The sequence below is a fragment of the Hyperolius riggenbachi genome, chromosome 9 (assembly GCF_040937935.1).
Source record: "Hyperolius riggenbachi isolate aHypRig1 chromosome 9, aHypRig1.pri, whole genome shotgun sequence".
Lineage (NCBI taxonomy): Eukaryota > Metazoa > Chordata > Amphibia > Anura > Hyperoliidae > Hyperolius > Hyperolius riggenbachi.
In genome coordinates, this window is record NC_090654.1 from 63,208,227 (window position 1) to 63,228,728 (window position 20,502).

Here is a 20,502-nt window from a genome sequence, read left to right on the forward strand (position 1 = left end):
GTGTGTGTGTGTGTGTGTGTGTGTGTGTGTGTGTGTGTGTGTGTGGTGTGTGACAGTCAGTGGTGAGTGTGTGTGGTGTGTGAGGGTCAGTGGTGTGTGTGTGTGTGTGTGTGTGTGTGTGTGTGTGTGTGTGTGTGTGTGTGTGTGTGTGTGTGTGTGTGTGTGTGAAGGTCAGTGGTGAGTGTGTGTGTGGTGTGTGACGGTCAGTGGTGAGCGTGTGTGTGGTGTGTAAGGGCAGTGGTGAGTGTGAGGGTCAGTGGTGAGTGTGTGTGTGTGGTGTGTGAGGATCAGTGTGTGTGTGTGTGTGTGTGTGTGTGTGTGTGTGTGTGTGTGTGTGGTGTGACAGTCAGTGGTGTGTGTGTGTGTGTGTGTGTGTGGTGTGTGTGAGGGTCAGTGGTGTGTGTGTGGTGTGTGAGGGTCAGTGGTGAGTGTGTGTGTGGTGTGTGAGGGTCAGTGGTGAGTGTGTGTATGGTGTATGAGGGTCAGTGGTGAGTGTGTGTGGTGTGTGAGGGTCAGTGGTGAGTGTGTGCGTGGTGTTTGAAGGTCAGTGGTGAGTGAGTGTGTGAGGGTCAGTGGCGTGTGTTTGTGCGGTGTGTGAGGGTAAGTGGTGAGTGTGTGTGTGTGGTGTGTGAGGATCAGTGGCGTGTGTGTGTGTGTGTGTGTGTGGGGGGGGTCAGTGGTGAGTGGGTGTGTAAGGGTCAGTGGTGAGTGTGAGTGTGTGTGTGTGTGGTGTGTGAGGGTCAGTGGTGAGTGGGTGTGTGAGGGCCAGTGGTGAGTGTGTGTGTGGTGAGTGTGTGTGTGCGCTGTGTGAGGGTCAGTGGTGAGTATGTGTGTGTGTGATGTGTGAGGGTCAGTGGTGTGTGTGTGTGTGGTGTGTGAGGGTCAGTGGTGAGTGTGTGTGTGAAGGTCCGTGGTGAGTGTGTGTGTGTGGTGTGTGACAGTCAGTGGGGAGAGTGTGTGTGTGGTGTGTGAGGGTCAGTGGGGAGTGTGTGTGTGTGAGGGTCAGTGGTAAGTGTGTGTTGTGTGAGGGTCAGTGGTGAGTGAAGGTCAGTGATGAGTGTGTGTGTGTGAGGGTCAGTGGTGAGTGTGTGTGTGGTGTGTGAGGGTCAGTGGTGAGTGTGTGTGTGTGGTGTGTGAGGGTCAGTGGTGTGTGTGTGTTTGTGTGGTGTGTGACGGTCAGTGGTGAGTGTTGTGTGTGATGTGTGAGGGTCAGTGGTGAGTGTGTGTGTTAGGGTCAGTGGTGAGTGTGTGTGTGGTGTGTAAGAGTCAGTGGCATGTGTGTGTTTGTGTGGTGTGTGAGTGTCAGTGGTGAGTGTGTGTGTGGTGTGTGAGGGTCAGTGGTGAGTGTGTGTGTGTGGTGTGTGACGGTCAGTGGTAAGTGTGTGTGTGTGTGAGTGTGTGTGGTGTGTGAGGGTCAGTGTTGAGTGTGTGTGTGTGGGTCAGTGGTGAGTGTGTGTGTGTGTGTGTGTGGTGTGTGTGTGACGGTCAGTGGTGAGTGTGCGTGTGTAGTGTGTGAGGGTCAGTGGTGAGTGTGTGTGTGAGGGTCAGTGGTGTGTGTTTGTGTGGTGTGTGAGGGTCAGTGGTGAGTGTGTGTGTGTGGTGTGTGAGGGTCAGTGGTGTGTGTGTGTGTGTGTGTGTGTGTGTGTGTGTGTGTGTGTGTGTGTGTGTGTGTGTGTGTGTGTGTGTGTGTGAAGGTCAGTGGTGAGTGTGTGTGTGGTGTGTGAGGGTCAGTGGTGAGTGTGTGTGTGTGTGAAGGTCAGTGGTGAGTGTGTGTGTGGTGTGTGACGGTCAGTGGTGAGTGTGTGTGTGGTGTGTGACAGTCAGTGGTGAGTGTGTGTGGTGTGTGAGGGTCACTGGTGAGTGTGTGTGGTGTGTGAGGGTCAGTGGTTAGTGTGTGTGTGTTGTGTGAGGGTCAGTGGTGAGTGTGTGTGTGGTGTGTGAGGGTCAGTGGTGAGTGTGTGCGTGGTGTGTGAAGGTCAGTGGTGAGTGAGTGTGTGAGGGTCAGTGGCGTGTGTTTGTGCGGTGTGTGAGGGTAAGTGGTGAGTGTGTGTGTGTGTGTGGTGTGTGAGGATCAGTGGCGTGTGTGTGTTTGTGTGGTGTGTGACGGTCAGTGGTGAGTGTTGTGTGTGATGTGTGAGGGTCAGTGGTGAGTGTGTGTGTTGTGTGTGAGGGTCAGTGGTGAGTGTGTGTGTGGTGTGTAAGGGTCAGTGGCATGTGTGTGTTTGTGTGGTGTGTGAGTGTCAGTGGTGAGTGCGTGTGTGGTGTGTGAGGGTCAGTGGTGAGTGTGTGTGTGTGGTGTGTGACGGTCAGTGGTAAGTGTGTGTGTGTGTGTGAGTGTGTGTGGTGTGTGAGGGTCAGTGTTGTGTGTGTGTGTGTGTGTGTGTGTGTGTGTGTGTGTGTGTGTGTGTGGTGTGTGACAGTCAGTGGTGAGTGTGTGTGGTGTGTGAGGGTCAGTGGTGTGTGTGTGTGTGTGTGTGTGTGTGTGTGTGTGTGTGTGTGTGTGAAGGTCAGTGGTGAGTGTGTGTGTTGTGTGTGACGGTCAGTGGTGAGCGTGTGTGTGGTGTGTGAGGGCAGTGGTGAGTGTGAGGGTCAGTGGTGAGTGTGTGTGTGTGGTGTGTGAGGATCAGTGGTGTGTGTGTGTGTGTGTGTGTGTGTGTGTGTGTGTGTGTGTGTGTGTGTGTGTGTGTGTGTGTGTGTGGTGTGACAGTCAGTGGTGTGTGTGTGTGTGTGTGTGGTGTGTGTGAGGGTCAGTGGTGTGTGTGTGGTGTGTGAGGGTCAGTGGTGAGTGTGTGTGTGGTGTGTGAGGGTCAGTGGTGAGTGTGTGTATGGTGTATGAGGGTCAGTGGTGAGTGTGTGTGGTGTGTGAGGGTCAGTGGTGAGTGTGTGCGTGGTGTTTGAAGGTCAGTGGTGAGTGAGTGTGTGAGGGTCAGTGGCGTGTGTTTGTGCGGTGTGTGAGGGTAAGTGGTGAGTGTGTGTGTGTGGTGTGTGAGGATCAGTGGCGTGTGTGTGTGTGGGGGGGGGAGGGGGGGGGGGTCAGTGGTGAGTGGGTGTGTAAGGGTCAGTGGTGAGTGTGAGTGTGTGTGTGTGTGGTGTGTGAGGGTCAGTGGTGAGTGGGTGTGTGAGGGCCAGTGGTGAGTGTGTGTGTGGTGAGTGTGTGTGTGCGCTGTGTGAGGGTCAGTGGTGAGTATGTGTGTGTGTGATGTGTGAGGGTCAGTGGTGTGTGTGTGTGTGGTGTGTGAGGGTCAGTGGTGAGTGTGTGTGTGAAGGTCCGTGGTGAGTGTGTGTGTGTGGTGTGTGACAGTCAGTGGGGAGAGTGTGTGTGTGGTGTGTGAGGGTCAGTGGGGAGTGTGTGTGTGTGAGGGTCAGTGGTAAGTGTGTGTTGTGTGAGGGTCAGTGGTGAGTGAAGGTCAGTGATGAGTGTGTGTGTGTGAGGGTCAGTGGTGAGTGTGTGTGTGGTGTGTGAGGGTCAGTGGTGAGTGTGTGTGTGTGGTGTGTGAGGGTCAGTGGTGTGTGTGTGTTTGTGTGGTGTGTGACGGTCAGTGGTGAGTGTTGTGTGTGATGTGTGAGGGTCAGTGGTGAGTGTGTGTGTTGTGTGTGAGGGTCAGTGGTGAGTGTGTGTGTGGTGTGTAAGGGTCAGTGGCATGTGTGTGTTTGTGTGGTGTGTGAGTGTCAGTGGTGAGTGTGTGTGTGGTGTGTGAGGGTCAGTGGTGAGTGTGTGTGTGTGGTGTGTGACGGTCAGTGGTAAGTGTGTGTGTGTGTGTGTGTGTGAGTGTGTGTGGTGTGTGAGGGTCAGTGTTGAGTGTGTGTGTGTGGGTCAGTGGTGAGTGTGTGTGTGGTGTGTGTGACGGTCAGTGGTGAGTGTGCGTGTGTAGTGTGTGAGGGTCAGTGGTGAGTGTGTGTGTGAGGGTCAGTGGTGTGTGTTTGTGTGGTGTGTGAGGGTCAGTGGTGAGTGTGTGTGTGTGGTGTGTGAGGGTCAGTGGTGTGTGTGTGTGTGTGTGTGTGTGTGTGTGTGTGTGTGTGTGTGTGTGTGTGTGTGTGTGTGTGTGTGTGAAGGTCAGTGGTGAGTGTGTGTGTGGTGTGTGAGGGTCAGTGGTGAGTGTGTGTGTGTGTGTGTGTGAAGGTCAGTGGTGAGTGTGTGTGTGGTGTGTGACGGTCAGTGGTGAGTGTGTGTGTGGTGTGTGACAGTCAGTGGTGAGTGTGTGTGGTGTGTGAGGGTCACTGGTGAGTGTGTGTGGTGTGTGAGGGTCAGTGGTTCGTGTGTGTGTGTTGTGTGAGGGTCAGTGGTGAGTGTGTGTGTGGTGTGTGAGGGTCAGTGGTGAGTGTGTGCGTGGTGTGTGAAGGTCAGTGGTGAGTGAGTGTGTGAGGGTCAGTGGCGTGTGTTTGTGCGGTGTGTGAGGGTAAGTGGTGAGTGTGTGTGTGTGTGTGGTGTGTGAGGATCAGTGGCGTGTGTGTGTTTGTGTGGTGTGTGACGGTCAGTGGTGAGTGTTGTGTGTGATGTGTGAGGGTCAGTGGTGAGTGTGTGTGTTGTGTGTGAGGGTCAGTGGTGAGTGTGTGTGTGGTGTGTAAGGGTCAGTGGCATGTGTGTGTTTGTGTGGTGTGTGAGTGTCAGTGGTGAGTGTGTGTGTGGTGTGTGAGGGTCAGTGGTGAGTGTGTGTGTGTGGTGTGTGACGGTCAGTGGTAAGTGTGTGTGTGTGTGTGTGAGTGTGTGTGGTGTGTGAGGGTCAGTGTTGAGTGTGTGTGTGTGGGTCAGTGGTGAGTGTGTGTGTGTGTGGTGTGTGTGACGGTCAGTGGTGAGTGTGTGTGTGTGTGTGTGAGTGTGTGTGGTGTGTGAGGGTCAGTGTTGAGTGTGTGTGTGTGTGGGTCAGTGGTGAGTGTGTGTGTGTGTGTGTGTGGTGTGTGTGACGGTCAGTGGTGAGTGTGCGTGTGTAGTGTGTGAGGGTCAGTGGTGAGTGTGTGTGTGAGTGTTTGTGTGGTGTGTGAGGGTCAGTGGTGAGTGTGTGTGTGTGGTGTGTGAGGGTCAGTGGTGAGTGGGTGTGTGAGGGCCAGTGGTGAGTGTGTGTGTGCGCTGTGTGAGGGTCAGTGGTGAGTATGTGTGTGTGTGATGTGTGAGGGTCAGTGGTGTGTGTGTGTGTGGTGTGTGAGGGTCAGTGGTGAGTGTGTGTGTGTGTGTGGTGTGTGAAGGTCCGTGGTGAGTGTGTGTGTGTGGTGTGTGACAGTCAGTGGGGAGAGTGTGTGTGTGGTGTGTGAGGGTCAGTGGGGAGTGTGTGTGTGTGAGGGTCAGTGGTAAGTGTGTGTTGTGTGAGGGTCAGTGGTGAGTGAAGGTCAGTGATGAGTGTGTGTGTGAGGGTCAGTGGTGAGTGTGTGTGTGGTGTGTGAGGGTCAGTGGTGAGTGTGTGTGTGTGGTGTGTGAGGGTCAGTGGTGTGTGTGTGTTTGTGTGGTGTGTGACGGTCAGTGGTGAGTGTTGTGTGTGATGTGTGAGGGTCAGTGGTGAGTGTGTGTGTTGTGTGTGAGGGTCAGTGGTGAGTGTGTGTGTGGTGTGTAAGGGTCAGTGGCATGTGTGTGTTTGTGTGGTGTGTGAGTGTCAGTGGTGAGTGTGTGTGTGGTGTGTGAGGGTCAGTGGTGTGTGTTTGTGTGGTGTGTGAGGGTCAGTGGTGAGTGTGTGTGTGTGGTGTGTGACGGTCAGTGGTAAGTGTGTGTGTGTGTGAGTGTGTGTGGTGTGTGAGGGTCAGTGTTGAGTGTGTGTGTGTGGGTCAGTGGTGAGTGTGTGTGTGTGTGTGTGTGTGTGTGTGTGTGTGTGTGTGTGTGTGTGTGTGTGTGTGACGGTCAGTGGTGAGTGTGCGTGTGTAGTGTGTGAGGGTCAGTGGTGAGTGTGTGTGTGAGGGTCAGTGGTGTGTGTTTGTGTGGTGTGTGAAGGTCAGTGGTGAGTGTGTGTGTGTGTGGTGTGTGAGGGTCAGTGGTGAGTGTGTGTGTGTGTGTGAAGGTCAGTGGTGAGTGTGTGTGTGGTGTGTGACGGTCAGTGGTGAGTGTGTGTGTGGTGTGTGACAGTCAGTGGTGAGTGTGTGTGGTGTGTGAGGGTCACTGGTGAGTGTGTGTGGTGTGTGAGGGTCAGTGGTTAGTGTGTGTGTGTTGTGTGAGGGTCAGTGGTGAGTGTGTGTGTGGTGTGTGAGGGTCAGTGGTGAGTGTGTGCGTGGTGTGTGAGGGTCAGTGGTGAGTGTGTGGTGTGTGAGGGTCAGTGGTGAGTGTGTGAGGGCAGTGGTGAGTGTGTGTATGAGGGTCAGTGGTGGGTGTGTGGTGTGTGAGGGTCAGTGGTGAGTGTGTGGTGTGTGAGGGTCAGTGGTGAGTGTGTGTGTGTGGTGTGTGACAGTCAGTGGTGTGTGTGTGGTGTGTGAGGGTCAGTTGTGAGTGTGTGTGTGTGGTGTGTGTCAGTCAGTGGTGAGTGTGTGTGGTGTGTGAGGGTCAGTGGTGAGTGTGTGTGTGTGTGTGTGTGTGTGTGTGAGGGTCAGTGGTGTGTGTGTGTGTGTGTGTGGTGTGTGTGACGGTCAGTGGTGAGTGTGCGTGTGTAGTGTGTGGGGGTCAGTGGTGAGTGTGTGTGTGAGGGTCAGTGGTGTGTGTTTGTGTGGTGTGTGAGGGTCAGTGGTGAGTGTGTGTGTGTGGTGTGTAACGATCAGTGGTGAGTGTGTGTGTGTGAGTGTGTGTGGTGTGTGAGGGTCAGTGTTGAGTGTGTGTGTGTGTGGGTCAGTGGTGAGTGTGTGTGTGTGTGTGTGTGTGTGTGTGTGTGAGGGTCAGTGGTGTGTGTGTGTGTGTGTGTGTGTGTGTGTGGTGTGTGTGACGGTCAGTGGTGAGTGTGCGTGTGTAGTGTGTGAGGGTCAGTGGTGTGTGTGTGTGTGTGTGTGGTGTGTGAGGGTCAGTGGTGAGTGTGTGTGTGTGTGTAAAGGTCAGTGGTGAGTGTGTGTGTGGTGTGTGACGGTTAGTGGTGAGTGTGTGTGTGGTGTGTGACAGTCAGTGGTGAGTGTGTGTGTGTTGTGTGAGGGTCAGTGGTGAGTGTGTGTGTGGTGTGTGAGGGTCAGTGGTGAGTGTGTGCGTGGTGTGTGAGGGTCAGTGGTGAGTGTGTGGTGTGTGAGGGCAGTGGTGAGTGTGTGTATGAGGGTCAGTGGTGGGTGTGTGGTGTGTGAGGGTCAGTGGTGAGTGTGTGGTGTGTGAGGGTCAGTGGTGAGTGTGTGTGTGTGGTGTGTGACAGTCAGTGGTGTGTGTGTGGTGTGTGTGGTGTGTGAGGGTCAGTGGTGAGTGTGTGTGTGTGGTGTGTGACAGTCAGTGGTGAGTGTGTGTGGTGTGTGAGGGTCAGTGGTGAGTGTGTGTGTGTGTGTGTGTGTGTGTGTGTGTGTGTGTGTGTGTGTGTGTGTGTGTGTGTGTGTGTGTGTGTGTGTGTGTGTGTGTGTGTGTGAAGGTCAGTGGTGAGTGTGTGTGTGGTGTGTGACGGTCAGTGGTGAGCGTGTGTGTGGTGTGTGAAGGCAGTGGTGAGTGTGAGGGTCAGTGGTGAGTGTGTGTGTGTGGTGTGTGAGGGTCAGTGGTGTGTGTGTGTGGGTGTGTGTGTGGTGTGTGACAGTCAGTGGTGTGTGTGTGTGTGTGTGTGTGGTGTGTGTGGTGTGTGTGAGGGTCAGTGGTGTGTGTGTGTGTGTGGTGTGTGAGGGTCAGTGGTGAGTGTGTGTGTGGTGTGTGAGGGTCAGTGGTGAGTGTGTGTATGGTGTATGAGGGTCAGTGGTGAGTGTGTGTGGTGTGTGAGGGTCAGTGGTGAGTGTGTGCGTGGTGTTTGAAGGTCAGTGGTGAGTGAGTGTGTGAGGGTCAGTGGCGTGTGTTTGTGCGGTGTGTGAGGGTAAGTGGTGGGTGAGTGTGTGTGTGTGTGTGGTGTGTGAGGATCAGTGGCGTGTGTGTGTGTGTGTGTGTGTGTGTGTGGGTGGGGGGGGGTCAGTGGTGAGTGGGTGTGTAAGGGTCAGTGGTGAGTGTGTGTGTGTGTGTGGTGTGTGAGGGTCAGTGGTGAGTGGGTGTGTGAGGGCCAGTGGTGAGTGTGTGTGTGGTGAGTGTGTGTGTGCGCTGTGTGAGGGTCAGTGGTGAGTATGTGTGTGTGTGATGTGTGAGGGTCAGTGGTGTGTGTGTGTGTGGTGTGTGAGGGTCAATGGTGAGTGTGTGTGTGTGAGGGTCAGTGGTGAGTGTGTGTGTGGTGTGTGAGGGTCAGTGGTGAGTGTGTGTGTGTGGTGTGTGAGGGTCAGTGGTGTGTGTGTGTTTGTGTGGTGTGTGACGGTCAGTGGTGAGTGTTGTGTGTGATGTGTGAGGGTCAGTGGTGAGTGTGTGTGTTAGGGTCAGTGGTGAGTGTGTGTGTGGTGTGTAAGAGTCAGTGGCATGTGTGTGTTTGTGTGGTGTGTGAGTGTCAGTGGTGAGTGTGTGTGTGGTGTGTGAGGGTCAGTGGTGAGTGTGTGTGTGTGGTGTGTGACGGTCAGTGGTAAGTGTGTGTGTGTGTGAGTGTGTGTGGTGTGTGAGGGTCAGTGTTGAGTGTGTGTGTGTGGGTCAGTGGTGAGTGTGTGTGTGTGTGTGACGGTCAGTGGTGAGTGTGCGTGTGTAGTGTGTGAGGGTCAGTGGTGAGTGTGTGTGTGAGGGTCAGTGGTGTGTGTTTGTGTGGTGTGTGAGGGTCAGTGGTGAGTGTGTGTGTGGTGTGTGAGGGTCAGTGGTGTGTGTGTGTGTGTGTGTGTGTGTGTGTGTGTGTGTGTGTGTGTGTGTGTGTGTGTGTGTGAAGGTCAGTGGTGAGTGTGTGTGTGTTGTGTGAGGGTCAGTGGTGAGTGTGTGTGTGTGTGAAGGTCAGTGGTGAGTGTGTGTGTGGTGTGTGACGGTCAGTGGTGAGTGTGTGTGTGGTGTGTGACAGTCAGTGGTGAGTGTGTGTGGTGTGTGAGGGTCACTGGTGAGTGTGTGTGGTGTGTGAGGGTCAGTGGTTAGTGTGTGTGTGTTGTGTGAGGGTCAGTGGTGAGTGTGTGTGTGGTGTGTGAGGGTCAGTGGTGAGTGTGTGCGTGGTGTGTGAAGGTCAGTGGTGAGTGAGTGTGTGAGGGTCAGTGGCGTGTGTTTGTGCGGTGTGTGAGGGTAAGTGGTGAGTGTGTGTGTGTGTGTGGTGTGTGAGGATCAGTGGCGTGTGTGTGTTTGTGTGGTGTGTGACGGTCAGTGGTGAGTGTTGTGTGTGATGTGTGAGGGTCAGTGGTGAGTGTGTGTGTTGTGTGTGAGGGTCAGTGGTGAGTGTGTGTGTGGTGTGTAAGGGTCAGTGGCATGTGTGTGTTTGTGTGGTGTGTGAGTGTCAGTGGTGAGTGTGTGTGTGGTGTGTGAGGGTCAGTGGTGAGTGTGTGTGTGTGGTGTGTGACGGTCAGTGGTAAGTGTGTGTGTGTGTGTGAGTGTGTGTGGTGTGTGAGGGTCAGTGTTGTGTGTGTGTGTGTGTGTGTGTGTGTGTGTGTGTGTGTGTGTGTGTGTGTGTGTGTGGTGTGTGACAGTCAGTGGTGAGTGTGTGTGGTGTGTGAGGGTCAGTGGTGTGTGTGTGTGTGTGTGTGTGTGTGTGTGTGTGTGTGTGTGTGTGTGTGTGTGTGTGTGTGTGTGTGTGTGTGTGAAGGTCAGTGGTGAGTGTGTGTGTGGTGTGTGACGGTCAGTGGTGAGCGTGTGTGTGGTGTGTAAGGGCAGTGGTGAGTGTGAGGGTCAGTGGTGAGTGTGTGTGTGTGGTGTGTGAGGATCAGTGGTGTGTGTGTGTGTGTGTGTGTGTGTGTGTGTGTGTGTGTGTGTGTGTGTGTGTGTGTGTGTGTGTGTGTGTGTGTGTGTGTGTGGTGTGACAGTCAGTGGTGTGTGTGTGTGTGTGTGTGTGGTGTGTGTGAGGGTCAGTGGTGTGTGTGTGGTGTGTGAGGGTCAGTGGTGAGTGTGTGTGTGGTGTGTGAGGGTCAGTGGTGAGTGTGTGTATGGTGTATGAGGGTCAGTGGTGAGTGTGTGTGGTGTGTGAGGGTCAGTGGTGAGTGTGTGCGTGGTGTTTGAAGGTCAGTGGTGAGTGAGTGTGTGAGGGTCAGTGGCGTGTGTTTGTGCGGTGTGTGAGGGTAAGTGGTGAGTGTGTGTGTGTGGTGTGTGAGGATCAGTGGCGTGTGTGTGTGTGTGTGTGTGGGGGGGGGGGGTCAGTGGTGAGTGGGTGTGTAAGGGTCAGTGGTGAGTGTGAGTGTGTGTGTGTGTGGTGTGTGAGGGTCAGTGGTGAGTGGGTGTGTGAGGGCCAGTGGTGAGTGTGTGTGTGGTGAGTGTGTGTGTGCGCTGTGTGAGGGTCAGTGGTGAGTATGTGTGTGTGTGATGTGTGAGGGTCAGTGGTGTGTGTGTGTGTGGTGTGTGAGGGTCAGTGGTGAGTGTGTGTGTGAAGGTCCGTGGTGAGTGTGTGTGTGTGGTGTGTGACAGTCAGTGGGGAGAGTGTGTGTGTGGTGTGTGAGGGTCAGTGGGGAGTGTGTGTGTGTGAGGGTCAGTGGTAAGTGTGTGTTGTGTGAGGGTCAGTGGTGAGTGAAGGTCAGTGATGAGTGTGTGTGTGTGAGGGTCAGTGGTGAGTGTGTGTGTGGTGTGTGAGGGTCAGTGGTGAGTGTGTGTGTGTGGTGTGTGAGGGTCAGTGGTGTGTGTGTGTTTGTGTGGTGTGTGACGGTCAGTGGTGAGTGTTGTGTGTGATGTGTGAGGGTCAGTGGTGAGTGTGTGTGTTAGGGTCAGTGGTGAGTGTGTGTGTGGTGTGTAAGAGTCAGTGGCATGTGTGTGTTTGTGTGGTGTGTGAGTGTCAGTGGTGAGTGTGTGTGTGGTGTGTGAGGGTCAGTGGTGAGTGTGTGTGTGTGGTGTGTGACGGTCAGTGGTAAGTGTGTGTGTGTGTGAGTGTGTGTGGTGTGTGAGGGTCAGTGTTGAGTGTGTGTGTGTGGGTCAGTGGTGAGTGTGTGTGTGTGTGTGTGTGGTGTGTGTGTGACGGTCAGTGGTGAGTGTGCGTGTGTAGTGTGTGAGGGTCAGTGGTGAGTGTGTGTGTGAGGGTCAGTGGTGTGTGTTTGTGTGGTGTGTGAGGGTCAGTGGTGAGTGTGTGTGTGTGGTGTGTGAGGGTCAGTGGTGTGTGTGTGTGTGTGTGTGTGTGTGTGTGTGTGTGTGTGTGTGTGTGTGTGTGTGTGTGTGTGTGTGTGTGTGTGAAGGTCAGTGGTGAGTGTGTGTGTGGTGTGTGAGGGTCAGTGGTGAGTGTGTGTGTGTGTGAAGGTCAGTGGTGAGTGTGTGTGTGGTGTGTGACGGTCAGTGGTGAGTGTGTGTGTGGTGTGTGACAGTCAGTGGTGAGTGTGTGTGGTGTGTGAGGGTCACTGGTGAGTGTGTGTGGTGTGTGAGGGTCAGTGGTTAGTGTGTGTGTGTTGTGTGAGGGTCAGTGGTGAGTGTGTGTGTGGTGTGTGAGGGTCAGTGGTGAGTGTGTGCGTGGTGTGTGAAGGTCAGTGGTGAGTGAGTGTGTGAGGGTCAGTGGCGTGTGTTTGTGCGGTGTGTGAGGGTAAGTGGTGAGTGTGTGTGTGTGTGTGGTGTGTGAGGATCAGTGGCGTGTGTGTGTTTGTGTGGTGTGTGACGGTCAGTGGTGAGTGTTGTGTGTGATGTGTGAGGGTCAGTGGTGAGTGTGTGTGTTGTGTGTGAGGGTCAGTGGTGAGTGTGTGTGTGGTGTGTAAGGGTCAGTGGCATGTGTGTGTTTGTGTGGTGTGTGAGTGTCAGTGGTGAGTGCGTGTGTGGTGTGTGAGGGTCAGTGGTGAGTGTGTGTGTGTGGTGTGTGACGGTCAGTGGTAAGTGTGTGTGTGTGTGTGAGTGTGTGTGGTGTGTGAGGGTCAGTGTTGTGTGTGTGTGTGTGTGTGTGTGTGTGTGTGTGTGTGGTGTGTGACAGTCAGTGGTGAGTGTGTGTGGTGTGTGAGGGTCAGTGTGTGTGTGTGTGTGTGTGTGTGTGTGTGTGTGTGTGTGTGTGTGTGTGTGAAGGTCAGTGGTGAGTGTGTGTGTTGTGTGTGACGGTCAGTGGTGAGCGTGTGTGTGGTGTGTGAGGGCAGTGGTGAGTGTGAGGGTCAGTGGTGAGTGTGTGTGTGTGGTGTGTGAGGATCAGTGGTGTGTGTGTGTGTGTGTGTGTGTGTGTGTGTGTGTGTGTGTGTGTGTGTGTGTGGTGTGACAGTCAGTGGTGTGTGTGTGTGTGTGTGTGGTGTGTGTGAGGGTCAGTGGTGTGTGTGTGGTGTGTGAGGGTCAGTGGTGAGTGTGTGTGTGGTGTGTGAGGGTCAGTGGTGAGTGTGTGTATGGTGTATGAGGGTCAGTGGTGAGTGTGTGTGGTGTGTGAGGGTCAGTGGTGAGTGTGTGCGTGGTGTTTGAAGGTCAGTGGTGAGTGAGTGTGTGAGGGTCAGTGGCGTGTGTTTGTGCGGTGTGTGAGGGTAAGTGGTGAGTGTGTGTGTGTGGTGTGTGAGGATCAGTGGCGTGTGTGTGTGTGGGGGGGAAGGGGGGGGGGGTCAGTGGTGAGTGGGTGTGTAAGGGTCAGTGGTGAGTGTGAGTGTGTGTGTGTGTGGTGTGTGAGGGTCAGTGGTGAGTGGGTGTGTGAGGGCCAGTGGTGAGTGTGTGTGTGGTGAGTGTGTGTGTGCGCTGTGTGAGGGTCAGTGGTGAGTATGTGTGTGTGTGATGTGTGAGGGTCAGTGGTGTGTGTGTGTGTGGTGTGTGAGGGTCAGTGGTGAGTGTGTGTGTGAAGGTCCGTGGTGAGTGTGTGTGTGTGGTGTGTGACAGTCAGTGGGGAGAGTGTGTGTGTGGTGTGTGAGGGTCAGTGGGGAGTGTGTGTGTGTGAGGGTCAGTGGTAAGTGTGTGTTGTGTGAGGGTCAGTGGTGAGTGAAGGTCAGTGATGAGTGTGTGTGTGTGAGGGTCAGTGGTGAGTGTGTGTGTGGTGTGTGAGGGTCAGTGGTGAGTGTGTGTGTGTGGTGTGTGAGGGTCAGTGGTGTGTGTGTGTTTGTGTGGTGTGTGACGGTCAGTGGTGAGTGTTGTGTGTGATGTGTGAGGGTCAGTGGTGAGTGTGTGTGTTGTGTGTGAGGGTCAGTGGTGAGTGTGTGTGTGGTGTGTAAGGGTCAGTGGCATGTGTGTGTTTGTGTGGTGTGTGAGTGTCAGTGGTGAGTGTGTGTGTGGTGTGTGAGGGTCAGTGGTGAGTGTGTGTGTGTGGTGTGTGACGGTCAGTGGTAAGTGTGTGTGTGTGTGTGTGTGAGTGTGTGTGGTGTGTGAGGGTCAGTGTTGAGTGTGTGTGTGTGGGTCAGTGGTGAGTGTGTGTGTGTGTGTGTGGTGTGTGTGACGGTCAGTGGTGAGTGTGCGTGTGTAGTGTGTGAGGGTCAGTGGTGAGTGTGTGTGTGAGGGTCAGTGGTGTGTGTTTGTGTGGTGTGTGAGGGTCAGTGGTGAGTGTGTGTGTGTGGTGTGTGAGGGTCAGTGGTGTGTGTGTGTGTGTGTGTGTGTGTGTGTGTGTGTGTGTGTGTGTGTGTGTGTGTGTGAAGGTCAGTGGTGAGTGTGTGTGTGGTGTGTGAGGGTCAGTGGTGAGTGTGTGTGTGTGTGTGTGAAGGTCAGTGGTGAGTGTGTGTGTGGTGTGTGACGGTCAGTGGTGAGTGTGTGTGTGGTGTGTGACAGTCAGTGGTGAGTGTGTGTGGTGTGTGAGGGTCACTGGTGAGTGTGTGTGGTGTGTGAGGGTCAGTGGTTCGTGTGTGTGTGTTGTGTGAGGGTCAGTGGTGAGTGTGTGTGTGGTGTGTGAGGGTCAGTGGTGAGTGTGTGCGTGGTGTGTGAAGGTCAGTGGTGAGTGAGTGTGTGAGGGTCAGTGGCGTGTGTTTGTGCGGTGTGTGAGGGTAAGTGGTGAGTGTGTGTGTGTGTGTGGTGTGTGAGGATCAGTGGCGTGTGTGTGTTTGTGTGGTGTGTGACGGTCAGTGGTGAGTGTTGTGTGTGATGTGTGAGGGTCAGTGGTGAGTGTGTGTGTTGTGTGTGAGGGTCAGTGGTGAGTGTGTGTGTGGTGTGTAAGGGTCAGTGGCATGTGTGTGTTTGTGTGGTGTGTGAGTGTCAGTGGTGAGTGTGTGTGTGGTGTGTGAGGGTCAGTGGTGAGTGTGTGTGTGTGGTGTGTGACGGTCAGTGGTAAGTGTGTGTGTGTGTGTGAGTGTGTGTGGTGTGTGAGGGTCAGTGTTGAGTGTGTGTGTGTGGGTCAGTGGTGAGTGTGTGTGTGTGTGGTGTGTGTGACGGTCAGTGGTGAGTGTGTGTGTGTGTGTGTGAGTGTGTGTGGTGTGTGAGGGTCAGTGTTGAGTGTGTGTGTGTGGGTCAGTGGTGAGTGTGTGTGTGTGTGTGTGTGGTGTGTGTGACGGTCAGTGGTGAGTGTGCGTGTGTAGTGTGTGAGGGTCAGTGGTGAGTGTGTGTGTGAGTGTTTGTGTGGTGTGTGAGGGTCAGTGGTGAGTGTGTGTGTGTGGTGTGTGAGGGTCAGTGGTGAGTGGGTGTGTGAGGGCCAGTGGTGAGTGTGTGTGTGCGCTGTGTGAGGGTCAGTGGTGAGTATGTGTGTGTGTGATGTGTGAGGGTCAGTGGTGTGTGTGTGTGTGGTGTGTGAGGGTCAGTGGTGAGTGTGTGTGTGTGTGTGGTGTGTGAAGGTCCGTGGTGAGTGTGTGTGTGTGGTGTGTGACAGTCAGTGGGGAGAGTGTGTGTGTGGTGTGTGAGGGTCAGTGGGGAGTGTGTGTGTGTGAGGGTCAGTGGTAAGTGTGTGTTGTGTGAGGGTCAGTGGTGAGTGAAGGTCAGTGATGAGTGTGTGTGTGAGGGTCAGTGGTGAGTGTGTGTGTGGTGTGTGAGGGTCAGTGGTGAGTGTGTGTGTGTGGTGTGTGAGGGTCAGTGGTGTGTGTGTGTTTGTGTGGTGTGTGACGGTCAGTGGTGAGTGTTGTGTGTGATGTGTGAGGGTCAGTGGTGAGTGTGTGTGTTGTGTGTGAGGGTCAGTGGTGAGTGTGTGTGTGGTGTGTAAGGGTCAGTGGCATGTGTGTGTTTGTGTGGTGTGTGAGTGTCAGTGGTGAGTGTGTGTGTGGTGTGTGAGGGTCAGTGGTGTGTGTTTGTGTGGTGTGTGAGGGTCAGTGGTGAGTGTGTGTGTGTGGTGTGTGACGGTCAGTGGTAAGTGTGTGTGTGTGTGAGTGTGTGTGGTGTGTGAGGGTCAGTGTTGAGTGTGTGTGTGTGGGTCAGTGGTGAGTGTGTGTGTGTGTGTGTGTGTGTGACGGTCAGTGGTGAGTGTGCGTGTGTAGTGTGTGAGGGTCAGTGGTGAGTGTGTGTGTGAGGGTCAGTGGTGTGTGTTTGTGTGGTGTGTGAAGGTCAGTGGTGAGTGTGTGTGTGTGTGGTGTGTGAGGGTCAGTGGTGAGTGTGTGTGTGTGTGTGAAGGTCAGTGGTGAGTGTGTGTGTGGTGTGTGACGGTCAGTGGTGAGTGTGTGTGTGGTGTGTGACAGTCAGTGGTGAGTGTGTGTGGTGTGTGAGGGTCACTGGTGAGTGTGTGTGGTGTGTGAGGGTCAGTGGTTAGTGTGTGTGTGTTGTGTGAGGGTCAGTGGTGAGTGTGTGTGTGGTGTGTGAGGGTCAGTGGTGAGTGTGTGCGTGGTGTGTGAGGGTCAGTGGTGAGTGTGTGGTGTGTGAGGGTCAGTGGTGAGTGTGTGAGGGCAGTGGTGAGTGTGTGTATGAGGGTCAGTGGTGGGTGTGTGGTGTGTGAGGGTCAGTGGTGAGTGTGTGGTGTGTGAGGGTCAGTGGTGAGTGTGTGTGTGTGGTGTGTGTCAGTCAGTGGTGAGTGTGTGTGGTGTGTGAGGGTCAGTGGTGAGTGTGTGTGTGTGTGTGTGTGTGTGTGTGAGGGTCAGTGGTGTGTGTGTGTGTGTGTGTGGTGTGTGTGACGGTCAGTGGTGAGTGTGCGTGTGTAGTGTGTGGGGGTCAGTGGTGAGTGTGTGTGTGAGGGTCAGTGGTGTGTGTTTGTGTGGTGTGTGAGGGTCAGTGGTGAGTGTGTGTGTGTGGTGTGTAACGATCAGTGGTGAGTGTGTGTGTGTGAGTGTGTGTGGTGTGTGAGGGTCAGTGTTGAGTGTGTGTGTGTGTGGGTCAGTGGTGAGTGTGTGTGTGTGTGTGTGTGTGTGTGTGAGGGTCAGTGGTGTGTGTGTGTGTGTGTGTGTGTGTGGTGTGTGTGACGGTCAGTGGTGAGTGTGCGTGTGTAGTGTGTGAGGGTCAGTGGTGTGTGTGTGTGTGTGTGTGGTGTGTGAGGGTCAGTGGTGAGTGTGTGTGTGTGTGTGAAGGTCAGTGGTGAGTGTGTGTGTGGTGTGTGACGGTCAGTGGTGAGTGTGTGTGTGGTGTGTGACAGTCAGTGGTGAGTGTGTGTGGTGTGTGAGGGTCACTGGTGAGTGTGTGTGGTGTGTGAGGGTCAGTGGTTAGTGTGTGTGTGTTGTGTGAGGGTCAGTGGTGAGTGTGTGTGTGGTGTGTGAGGGTCAGTGGTGAGTGTGTGCGTGGTGTGTGAGGGTCAGTGGTGAGTGTGTGGTGTGTGAGGGTCAGTGGTGAGTGTGTGAGGGCAGTGGTGAGTGTGTGTATGAGGGTCAGTGGTGGGTGTGTGGTGTGTGAGGGTCAGTGGTGAGTGTGTGGTGTGTGAGGGTCAGTGGTGAGTGTGTGTGTGTGGTGTGTGACAGTCAGTGGTGTGTGTGTGGTGTGTGAGGGTCAGTGGTGAGTGTGTGTGTGTGGTGTGTGTCAGTCAGTGGTGAGTGTGTGTGGTGTGTGAGGGTCAGTGGTGAGTGTGTGTGTGTGTGTGTGTGTGTGTGTGTGTGAGGGTCAGTGGTGTGTGTGTGTGTGTGTGTGTGTGGTGTGTGTGACGGTCAGTGGTGAGTGTGCGTGTGTAGTGTGTGGGGGTCAGTGGTGAGTGTGTGTGTGAGGGTCAGTGGTGTGTGTTTGTGTGGTGTGTGAGGGTCAGTGGTGAGTGTGTGTGTGTGGTGTGTAACGATCAGTGGTGAGTGTGTGTGTGTGAGTGTGTGTGGTGTGTGAGGGTCAGTGTTGAGTGTGTGTGTGTGTGGGTCAGTGGTGAGTGTGTGTGTGTGTGTGTGTGTGTGTGTGAGGGTCAGTGGTGTGTGTGTGTGTGTGTGTGTGTGTGTGGTGTGTGTGACGGTCAGTGGTGAGTGTGCGTGTGTAGTGTGTGAGGGTCAGTGGTGTGTGTGTGTGTGTGTGTGGTGTGTGAGGGTCAGTGGTGAGTGTGTGTGTGTGTGTAAAGGTCAGTGGTGAGTGTGTGTGTGGTGTGTGACGGTTAGTGGTGAGTGTGTGTGTGGTGTGTGACAGTCAGTGGTGAGTGTGTGTGGTGTGTGAGGGTCACTGGTGAGTGTGTGTGGTGTGTGAGGGTCAGTGGTTAGTGTGTGTGTGTTGTGTGAGGGTCAGTGGTGAGTGTGTGTGTGGTGTGTGAGGGTCAGTGGTGAGTGTGTGCGTGGTGTGTGAGGGTCAGTGGTGAGTGTGTGGTGTGTGAGGGCAGTGGTGAGTGTGTGTATGAGGGTCAGTGGTGGGTGTGTGGTGTGTGAGGGTCAGTGGTGAGTGTGTGGTGTGTGAGGGTCAGTGGTGAGTGTGTGTGTGTGGTGTGTGACAGTCAGTGGTGTGTGTGTGGTGTGTGTGGTGTGTGAGGGTCAGTGGTGAGTGTGTGTGTGTGGTGTGTGACAGTCAGTGGTGAGTGTGTGTGGTGTGTGAGGGTCAGTGGTGAGTGTGTGTGTGTGTGTGTGTGTGTGTGTGTGTGTGTGTGTGTGTGTGTGTGTGTGTGTGTGTGTGTGTGTGTGTGTGTGTGTGTGTGTGTGTGTGTGTGTGTGTGAAGGTCAGTGGTGAGTGTGTGTGTGGTGTGTGACGGTCAGTGGTGAGCGTGTGTGTGGTGTGTGAAGGCAGTGGTGAGTGTGAGGGTCAGTGGTGAGTGTGTGTGTGTGGTGTGTGAGGGTCAGTGGTGTGTGTGTGTGTGTGTGTGTGTGGTGTGTGACAGTCAGTGGTGTGTGTGTGTGTGTGTGTGTGGTGTGTGTGGTGTGTGTGAGGGTCAGTGGTGTGTGTGTGTGTGTGGTGTGTGAGGGTCAGTGGTGAGTGTGTGTGTGGTGTGTGAGGGTCAGTGGTGAGTGTGTGTATGGTGTATGAGGGTCAGTGGTGAGTGTGTGTGGTGTGTGAGGGTCAGTGGTGAGTGTGTGCGTGGTGTTTGAAGGTCAGTGGTGAGTGAGTGTGTGAGGGTCAGTGGCGTGTGTTTGTGCGGTGTGTGAGGGTAAGTGGTGGGTGAGTGTGTGTGTGTGTGTGGTGTGTGAGGATCAGTGGCGTGTGTGTGTGTGTGTGTGTGTGTGTGTGGGTGGGGGGGGGTCAGTGGTGAGTGGGTGTGTAAGGGTCAGTGGTGAGTGTGTGTGTGTGTGTGGTGTGTGAGGGTCAGTGGTGAGTGGGTGTGTGAGGGCCAGTGGTGAGTGTGTGTGTGGTGAGTGTGTGTGTGCGCTGTGTGAGGGTCAGTGGTGAGTATGTGTGTGTGTGATGTGTGAGGGTCAGTGGTGTGTGTGTGTGTGGTGTGTGAGGGTCAATGGTGAGTGTGTGTGTGAAGGTCCGTGGTGAGTGTGTGTGTGTGGTGTGTGACAGTCAGTGGGGAGAGTGTGTGTGTGGTGTGTGAGGGTCAGTGGGGAGTGTGTGTGTGAGGGTCAGTGGTGAGTGTGTGGTGTGTGAGGGTCAGTGGTGAGTGAAGGTCAGTGATGAGTGTGTGTGTGAGGGTCAGTGGTGAGTGTGTGTGTGGTGTGTGAGGGTCAGTGGTGAGTGTGTGTGTGTGGTGTGTGAGGGTCAGTGGTGTGTGTGTGTTTGTGTGGTGTGTGACGGTCAGTGGTGAGTGTTGTGTGTGATGTGTGAGGGTCAGTGGTGAGTGTGTGTGTTGTGTGTGAGGGTCAGTGGTGAGTGTGTGTGTGGTGTGTAAGGGTCAGTGGCATGTGTGTGTTTGTGTGGTGTGTGAGTGTCAGTGGTGAGTGTGTGTGTGGTGTGTGAGGGTCAGTGGTGAGTGTGTGGTGTGTGAGGGTTAGTGGTGAATGTGTGTGTGTGAGGGTCAGTGATGAGTGTGTATGTGGTGTGTGAGGGTCAGTGGGTAGAGCGTGTGTGTGCCTGTAGACCTACTGGTGTAGGTCTACCGGTTCGATCGATTTTCGATTCTTTTTCCCGCTCAATTCTTTTACCTTTTCTTATCAATTTCCTTTCACTTCTATGAAAAATCGAGTGGTAAAACGATTGAAAGTTATATCGAACATGACGGAAATTATCAGTGAAATGCATCTATCGAAAGAAAAAAAACGTAACGTGTGTACCTAGCATAACACCACAACCGTGTCAGTGAGTGTGGTCCTATAGCCCTTTGTGCAGACTTATCATCAGCTCTCTTGTGTAGCTGATAAGGTAAACCAATACACACCACCTGCAGAGCGAGTGGGAAGGGGGGCTGTGGTGTGCCCACTCCACACTGCAGCACCTAATCTTTCACCTCTGTGTCAATACTGACAGCTGCCCTATTGTCCTTATCATTGTGTCTATCTAATAGACTGCTACTCCACACTCTCAGAGCCCTTGTAAAAGTTGTCACTAACAACCCCTAATAGTAAAGTCCTCATGCCAACTGCTGATGTTTCACAGTCTCTGGTTGGGAAACAGACAGGCAACCATGCACTTTTTAAATGTCTGTCACCCAAAATGATTGATTGTGATCATTTCGGGTGACCGTTTTGGAACAAGTGCTGTACAGATATGCTTGCGGCCGAGCACTGTACTGTGTTCTATGGAGAGGGAATATGAGAAGGGTAATGAGATGCTAATAATTGCAGCTTGCATGCAATTTGTATGCAGGTTGAAGTTGGGCTCATAAAATGCATATCCTGACAGTTTTGATTGGCCAAATTCCAATCTTGCGGTCCCTTTTTTAACACAGATATTTAAAGTGAGCGAACCTGTGAGTTTTTTGGGGGGGAAGGATAAGATCCTTTCTCCGGTAAAGGGATCCTTCAGAGGCTTCCCCTGTCTCCCTCCATCAGGCTGTTCCAGCACTGGGAATCCTGAAGCTCGCAGCTGTGATCCCGTACCAAAACGAGCGTGGCCGCACTGTGCAGGGCAGCTTGCACCTGCGCAGTCACACAGACCCGCCGCTTGGTCTTGCCAGAAAAAGCCGAGCCCATTCGGCTTTGTGATAATGCGCAGGTGTGAGCCGTCTGCACAGTGTGACTGAGCACCATCGGCAAGCCCTTGGTGAGGTCCCAGCGCTGGGATGGTGAGGAGGAGGACGATAGAAGAATCCTCTGGATTATCCCGAGGCTTCTCTCTACTTGGGTAAGTACACAGTTAGGGGACTTTTTTTTGCAATAAGTACACTTTAAAGAGCCGCTGAAGCGAAAACATTTTTATGATATTATGATTTGTATGTGTAGTACAGCTAAGAAATAAACCATTAAGATCAGATACATCAGTCTAATTGTTTCCAGTACAGG